This window comes from Equus asinus, chromosome 13, assembly GCF_041296235.1.
Source record: "Equus asinus isolate D_3611 breed Donkey chromosome 13, EquAss-T2T_v2, whole genome shotgun sequence".
Classification (NCBI taxonomy): domain Eukaryota; kingdom Metazoa; phylum Chordata; class Mammalia; order Perissodactyla; family Equidae; genus Equus; species Equus asinus.
This window is the reverse complement of record NC_091802.1, coordinates 56697234-56704757: the sequence shown is the minus strand read 5'-3', so window position 1 is coordinate 56704757 and position 7524 is coordinate 56697234. Positions and strand designations below refer to the sequence as shown.

General features: G+C 55.6%; 1 long non-coding RNA gene across 1 annotated transcript; it reads left to right on the top strand.

Annotated features, from left to right (window-relative positions):
* The first annotated feature begins 3611 nt into the window (after positions 1-3611).
* LOC123276280 (uncharacterized) lies at positions 3612-6971 on the top strand. The gene is made up of 5 exons (XR_006512627.2): positions 3612-3688; positions 4257-4334; positions 5261-5431; positions 5938-5993; positions 6585-6971. It is a non-coding gene; the product is annotated as an uncharacterized lncRNA (long non-coding RNA).
* Positions 6972-7524: the final 553 nt, after the last annotated feature.

The window sequence follows — 7524 nt, the reverse complement described above, 5'->3', positions numbered from 1 at the left end:
AGTCTTGTCTCCCAGACCGTGAACTTGAACGCAGGCTGCGCGTTCATCTCCTGGGCCCGGCACAGCAAAGATGCTGGCTAGAAATCCAAAGAATAAATAAATACCACTCTTAGAAAGCAACCAGTACACGGGGCCAAGAGTAAGCTGTGCAAACTGAGACATAAGTGCAGAGTGGAGAGGACAGTACAGCCAGGGCCCTTCCAGGGGGCAGCGCTGCAAGATACAGTGCCAGGCTCTGGAGTCAGACTGTCTCCTAATACTGTGTGACCTTGGGCAAGTCACTCAGCCTTTCTGAGCCACGGTTGCCTCTAATTTAAAATAAGGTGAACATGAGGCCTGCCTTGCAAAGCAGATACCAGGAGGAGAAGGATGTATGCCACTATGCTGGGGATGTGGGAGTGCTCAGGACAGAGTGACCGTCAGGCCGCTGGAAGAGCGAATGGGGGGGAGGCTGGACTGGGCCAAGATGAGCCGTGAGTCTTGAAAGAGAAGGGGCAGAGAAGGAAAGAGGAAGGGAGGTGAATGAACGAGGGCAGTCTCAGGAGGCAGAGGGCAAAGGAAAGGGAGGTGGAAGCAACCCGGGGGTCCTGCCAGGTCCTGGGCATCATGGCCTCTGGTGAGCTCAGGCCAAGCAGGAGCCAGAGTGGGTGGGGCTGTGGGGCCACAGGGACTGTGAGAAGAGAAGGGGCATCTGTGGTCGGGGGCAAGGGGTGGTCTCTGGGAAGAGAGACCCCCTCCCCATTTCCCTTCACTTGGCTTCAGAGTGGTGAACAAGCTTCTGAAGCAGGCAAAACTGGAATCGTTTTGGCATGCAGCCCTTGAGAAAGGTTCTCTCCACTCCCCTCCTAGAGAGAGGGCATTGGCAATCAGCGATTCACCCCGAACCTGGGCTAGCGAAGCTGCTTGAGGAGAGGGGGGATGAGGTCCAACCAGAGGGGATGCTGGGCAGGGCTCAGGTGTCCTCCGTTGGGGGGCAGGCCAGGCGCAGGGGGCTACGGGGTAGGGAAGCAATGTCTGGGGTTTTGTTTTGTGCTCTACACTCAGGAATAGCCTTGTCACCGAAGAGCTGAGCAACTGGGTCAGCTCCCCGTGGCGTGCTCGCGCTGGGGTGTCAGCAACGGGGGTGCGGAGGCTGCGGGTCCTTCCCGGCCAGACGGCCCCGGCCGCGCAGCCCCACAGCGACCCCTGCTGGCCGTGGCGGGAACCGCACCCGGAGAGCCCGGGCCGCGGCGCGGGAGAAGGTACCTGCCTGCTCAGCTGCCTGGGGGCGACCTTCCTCCCTGGCTTCAAAGCGGGGAGCGCCCGTAACGCAGCCTGAGGCACAGGGGGACAGTGTGCGCCCCTTACATACTTACGAAAATATCCTCCCGTGTTTTGAGCCAAGGGGAAAAAAAATAAATGCTCTATTTTTAAAATGACTGTACATAAAGCCCCACATTTCCCAGGCTGTTGGCTCGCCTTTGTCAACAACTATAAACTCGGTTTGGGACACCAGAGCCACGTGGAATCATTAAAACAAACAACAGCCTGTCTTTGTTTAAAATTTCGATTTTTTTTTGTTCATCATGGATATTTTTGTTTTAATACAGATTTTTTAAAATATTGTACTTAAATATTATTTCTCTTGATTACCATCCCCCTTAAATTTTGTGCCCCAGCCAAGAGCCTCACCCACTTCACCCTATTCCAGGCTGTTTCCCAGTATATCCTGTTTGAGGGACCCCAGCGGAAAAACCCTCATTTTTGACCTCAAGGAAGTCCCCCAGCCACACCTACCAGGGCCGTGGGTTTCATTGTGGCTCATTTCATATCTTTGGTAAAGGAATTTATCTCACCAGTTTGGACTTGGGCAGTCCCTTAGGGTTGGTGACAGGAGCTCAGAAGCTTCTGGTGGCAGGAACAGAAGCCCACTGAGGCTCCCAAAGTGCAGGGGGCTGCATCGTCAAGTTCATGCACTGCATCGTCAAGTTCATGCTTGGAATACGCGAGTCAGGCCTCTGGGATCAGGAAGAACCACAGGGCCCAGGCTCGCTGGAAGGACCGGCCCCGGGCAGCCGCCCAGGAGCCTGGGAACTGGAGGGCGGACTAGGCGAGTGTGGCTCCAGGCCCGGTCATCTCCCGAGCCTCAGCCGCGAGGCTGGGCGCCCCCCACCGCAGCGTGCACAGGCTCTGAGACTCCACTCCTCTCCGCCCAGCTTCTCAGCCTTCCACTTCTTCCCACCACTGAGTAACCAGTTCCCAACTCCGCATAGAGACGCTGTGTCATCCAGCCTTTCTCAGTGTCTGTGGGTGGACAAGGCTCTCATCTGAGGCCACCATACAAGCTACTGCTGCCCTGGGTGAGGTCCAATCAGCCATGGCCACATGATACGGAACATGGCTACTGCTACAGTACTAGCACCAAGGGCCTAAAGGACAGAGACATCATCCCCAGATGACTTCCTGTCAGCTTCAACTTCTTGGTCTTAGGTGCTCTCTCCCACACTCGAAACCCCCGCCCCACAGCCCCCAGTCCTATGGGCGCAGCCCCCATATCTGACCTTTTCTTCAGCTGCCCTGTTGCTTCTGGCCTGACTCCGCAGCCGCCTCCCCACCTTCTCCAGTCCGTCCTTCACGTGGACGCCAGCTCAGTCTGCTGGGGACAAAAGTGGCCCTGTTCCTGTTCCAGAATCTCCAGTGGTTCCAGATTACCTCACAGAGACAGTCTGGGATCCTCAGCCATTGAGAGCCCACAGTCTGGCACCAACATACATCCCTCATCTTACTTGGCAAGTCCAAACTGTTAGTCATTCTCCATCACAGATCTGACTTTCTCCAGCTTCGGGCCTTTGCTCACTCACCCCCACTCTGGAGCGGTCCTCTCCTCCCCACCCCAGCATCTCCACCTATTGAAATGGTACCCCCTCCTCCAGGCTGCTCCAAGCCTGTCCTTGCCAGAACCTTCCTGGAAGAGCCCTCTCTTTGTGCAACTGAGACTACCTCCCACCTGAGCACTGTGGTGTCCACACCATACACAACCTCTCTCTCCTCCCTGGGACAGGTTTGAGAGTTGACGCGACATCTTCGAAATCACAGCCAGGCGGCCGTGTGGACGGTGCGTGCGTAGATGGTGGATGCAGGAGGAGAGGACGGAGTCTTGAACGGGGGTGGGGGTGGGGATAGTGGAGGTGGTGGGAGGTGATAGATTCGGGATTTATTTTTGAAGTAGGTCCAACACGATTTATTGGTGGATTCGACGTGGGGGGTGGAAGAGAGGACATCTGAGGGTGACTTCAAGGTTTCTGGTCTGCTTGGTTTGATGAGCGGAGTGGCCATTTTCTCGGGGGAAATAGCCTGGGAAGAACAGGTGTTGGCAGGAGGAAAAGCAAGAGCTCTGCTTTGTCCACGTGAGACACGGGGCATCCAGGAGGCAGCTGTATGCTGCAGCCTGAAGCGTGACAACACTGTCAGGGCTGGGACTTAAATTTGGGACTGGATGAGATCACTGGAGAGAGTGTGGGAAGAGAAGAGAGGCCAGGCCAGAGCCCTGGAGCGCTTGACCCTGAGGTCAGGGGTAAGAGAGGAGCCAGCGAGGGAGTGGGGTCAGGGGATGGGACAAAATCTAGAGCTGCCCAGAAGCCTTTCCTGGTGGCCTGCCCAGCTGTGTCAGCACTGCTGCAGGGTCCAGAGCTGTGAGGACAGAGGCAAGGTGTGCCCAGCATGGCTGGAGGGGAGGGAAGCCTGACGGGGGGCAGGGGGAGGGTGTGGAGGAGTGGATGGGGAGGGAGACAGGGACAGAGGAGATGGGGAACATGGAGTCAGGGGAGAGAGGGGCCAGCGCATTTGCGAAGGAGGCTGCGAGGGTGCACGCGGGGCAGGGGGCAGGATTGCAGGAGCGAAGTCCTCCAGAAGGAGGAGGTGGCCTTACAGGACCTGCTTGGGAAGGTGGGGAGGCGGCTGGGGAGATGTAATGGGGGGGGGGGGCGTGGAGAGCACCAGGCTGACTCAGTGAAGTATGAGTCAAGGTCATTACCTGATTACCTGAGGAGCTGGTGGGTGGGGGTGCAGGGGGGTTGAGGAGAGAAGGGAGCTGAGAAGGTCTCAGCTGTGGAACTGGGCAGAATGATGAGGAAGGTGTGAGATTCCAGAGACGTGCACCAAGAACTTGAAGTGAGAGCAGCCAGCGCCCCCCTGGGGTAACTTTTGTCAAAGAAAAACTAGAGCTGGACGGTAGTTACAGTGGTCAAACCAGACTTTATTCAGGACTATTTCAACAGGAAAGAGACCTGAGTACAGAACCAGGCTCGACTCCGAACACAGTGTGGACAAGCGGGGATTTACAGCCAAGGAGCAGGGTAGGGGCAGTGGATGGAAAATTACTAAGAGGAAACACCAGGAGGGAGGCGGCTTCTGGCTAAACCCACCTGCCAGGATTCTTGCTGGAGGCAGCCCGGGGTGGGGGGGGATCAGACATCACCTGGGCTGGGGGCGGGGGAGGATTGTGAAGGACGAGGAATCGGATGGGGGATTCTAGCTAAACCAACTGAGCAGGATTCTTGCTAAAACTGGACAATGCAGATGAACACGCAAGTCCGGAAGTCAGGCCTAGTGGGAAAGATCAGAGGATCCTTGTCCCTTTCTCCCCCGGGGCTCAGGGGAGGGTGGAGCAGGGTGTGCTGAAGGACTACACAGGGGCAGGCAGGCCGGCCTAGCCCTGGGGCCTCCGAATGAACCGTCATGTGGAACAGACACGCCCAGAGGGTCCCCAAGAGGCCACCCAGTCACACAGGGGCCTGAGGAGCCCACCCCTCCGTCCTGCTCTTCCAGCCTTTTCTGCAGCCGATGTGGGGCCTGTGGACCTGCGGTGGGGGGGGGGGGCCGGGGAGGGGGGGCCGGGAGGGAGGGCTGGGGGGGTGGGACCTCTCAGGGCAGGTGGCGAAGTGAGCCCTTGACCTTGTCTAAGTCCAAAGACAGAATGTGAAATACTGTTAATTGCTAAAAACAATAATTTTGTTATGTAAAAACAAAAATTCTTTAACTGCATTTCAGAAAATTTAGAAAAGAGCACCACCGGTCATCCATCACCCTCACCAATCTTCCAGATGTCTTTTGTATGCACTAAAACTTTTATAATGCTTTAAATTTTTAGACATAGTCTTAAAAATAGCATTCACAGGAGTTTTGCATGGTTACAAAAGCAATCTGTGATCTTTGCGGGGAATTTGGGGAAAAGGAAACACACAAAGAAGGAATAAAACTCACCTGCGATCCCTCCCACCAGACGCGGGCCGGCGGTGTTCGGTGCGGATGCTCAGCTGCCCGCCGCCTTCCCGGGGCCGCGCATGGCGCACCCGGCACGTCCACGTCACTTTTGCACTAAGATGGGGTCGGATGGTCCGCCCCGGTTTTGTGCGATCCCTGTGCAGCGGGAAGCCTTCTGAAGCTTGCACAAGTAAGTCGCTTATGTCACGCAGGGACAGCAAGAGCCGTGGACTCCGAGAATGTGTGCCTGACTCGCTCCCCGGGTGTTTGGCTGGCCCCTCTCCGCCCCATCAAGACCCTCCCACAGTTTCGCACAGTCACACGCACACAGGGCCGGCACCATTGGGTCCAGAGCCCACCTCTCCAGCCTCGCTTCCCTCGTGCCCCCTGCTATCTTGCTCCAGCCCCTCTTGCCCTCGCCTCCTTGCTGTTCCTTGCATGTTCCTGCCCCGGAGCTGCTGTTCCTGTTGCAGCTGCTGTTTCCTGTTCCCAGAATGCTCTTCCCCTGCATCATCTTGCAGCTTCCCCCCTCCCTTCGCTCAGGTCTCTGTGCAAATATCACCTCCTCAGAGAAGCCTTCCCTGACTACCTCTCCGACACAGCAGCCCCAGTCCCTCTCTCTTTGCCCTGGTTTGGTTCCTCTGGCTCTGACCTTGACCTGACCTTGCACTTTTGGATGTCTGCCTCCTTCATTAGCACATCTCCTTCAGGAGGACATGGACCTCACCTATGGCAGCTGGGACCAGGGTGAGGTGAGTGAATTTTGCCCTCAGGGGCAAAATTTCAGGGGGCGTTAAAAATCCCAGGAATCAAGAGAAATAATATTTGAATGCAATATTTAAAAAAATTGAAATTAATGCCCACAAAAACCATTATGGAAAAAATATCAAAATTTTAACTGAAGACAGGATCTGTTTTCCTTGCTCCTCTATCGTGAGTGTCCAGAGCCGCCTGGCCACAGCTGATGCTGGCAGATGTTCGCTGAAGGAGTTAAGGAGAGCAGGGGAGGGGGCAGACAGAGCTGGGTGGAGGCAAAAGACCAGAATGGAGGGGACAGAGGGACAGAGGGACAGAGGGGCCCCTGCCCTGGGAAGTAGGGAGGTGAGAGGCCAGCGAGTCCCCTGGAACAGGGCAGAGACCAGAGGCAGTGAGTTGGGGTTCTGCTTTCAGGGGAGTGGGGAGCACTGATGAGGAAAGTCTGAGTTAGAGTAGATGCCGGTGGTGGTAGTTGTTGGGGAGAAATTTGAATTACTCACTGTGTTAGCTTCCTGTGGCTGCCATAACAAATTATCACAGAGCAAGTGGCTTAAAACAACAGAGATTTATTTCCTCACGGTTTGCAGGCCAGAAGTTTGAAATCAAGGTGTGAGCGGGGCTGCGCTCCCTGTGATGGCTCTTGGGCAGTATCCTTCCACCGTGGACTGGTTGTTTGTGTCCCCCCCAAATTCATATGTTGAAACCTGATCCTCAAGGTGACGGTATTCAGAGGTGGGGCCTTTGGGAGGTGATTAAGTCACGAGGGTGGAGCCCTCATGATGTGATTAGTGCCCTTGTAAAAGAGACCCCCCCCAAGACCCCCCTCATCCTTCCGCCGTGGAAAGACACAGCAAGAAGATGCCTTCTATGACTCAGGGAGCAGGTCCTCACCAGACATGGAATCTGCCGGCATCTTCGTCTTGGACTTCCAGCCTCCAGGACTGTGAGAAATAAATGTGTGTTGCTTACAAGCTACCCAGTCTGTTGTATTTTTGTTATAGTAGGTCAAATGGACTAAGATACCTTTGTCCCTTCCAGCTTCTGGTGGCACCAGGCGTCCCTTGGCTTACGGCTGCATCATTCCAGTCTCTGCCTCTGTGGTCACATGGCTTCCCTGTGTCTGTCTCAAATCTCCCTCTGCCTTTCTCTTTTAAGGAGATGTCGTTGGATTTGGGGCCCATCCTAAATCTAGGATGACCTCATCTCGAAATCTTTAACTTAATTACATCTGCAAAGACCCTTTCCCAAATAAGCCCGCATTCACAGATCCCCAGTAGATGTGAATTTGGGGGTGTCCATTTCAGGCCACTACACCCATCGTGGGAGGAAGGAGCCGTGGAAGAGGCAGGGACCTGCCGTGACCGTGAGCCTAGGCCCTGCTCCTTCTTCTGTGAGCCCGACAGTCGCTGGGCCCTGCCCTGGAACTGTCCATCCCCAGGGAGGAAGAACACGGTAATGATCATGTGAACAGCAGGGTAATTTCAGCCAGGTGAGGACAGAGTCGCATGGGCCGGTGGGGGTGGGGGC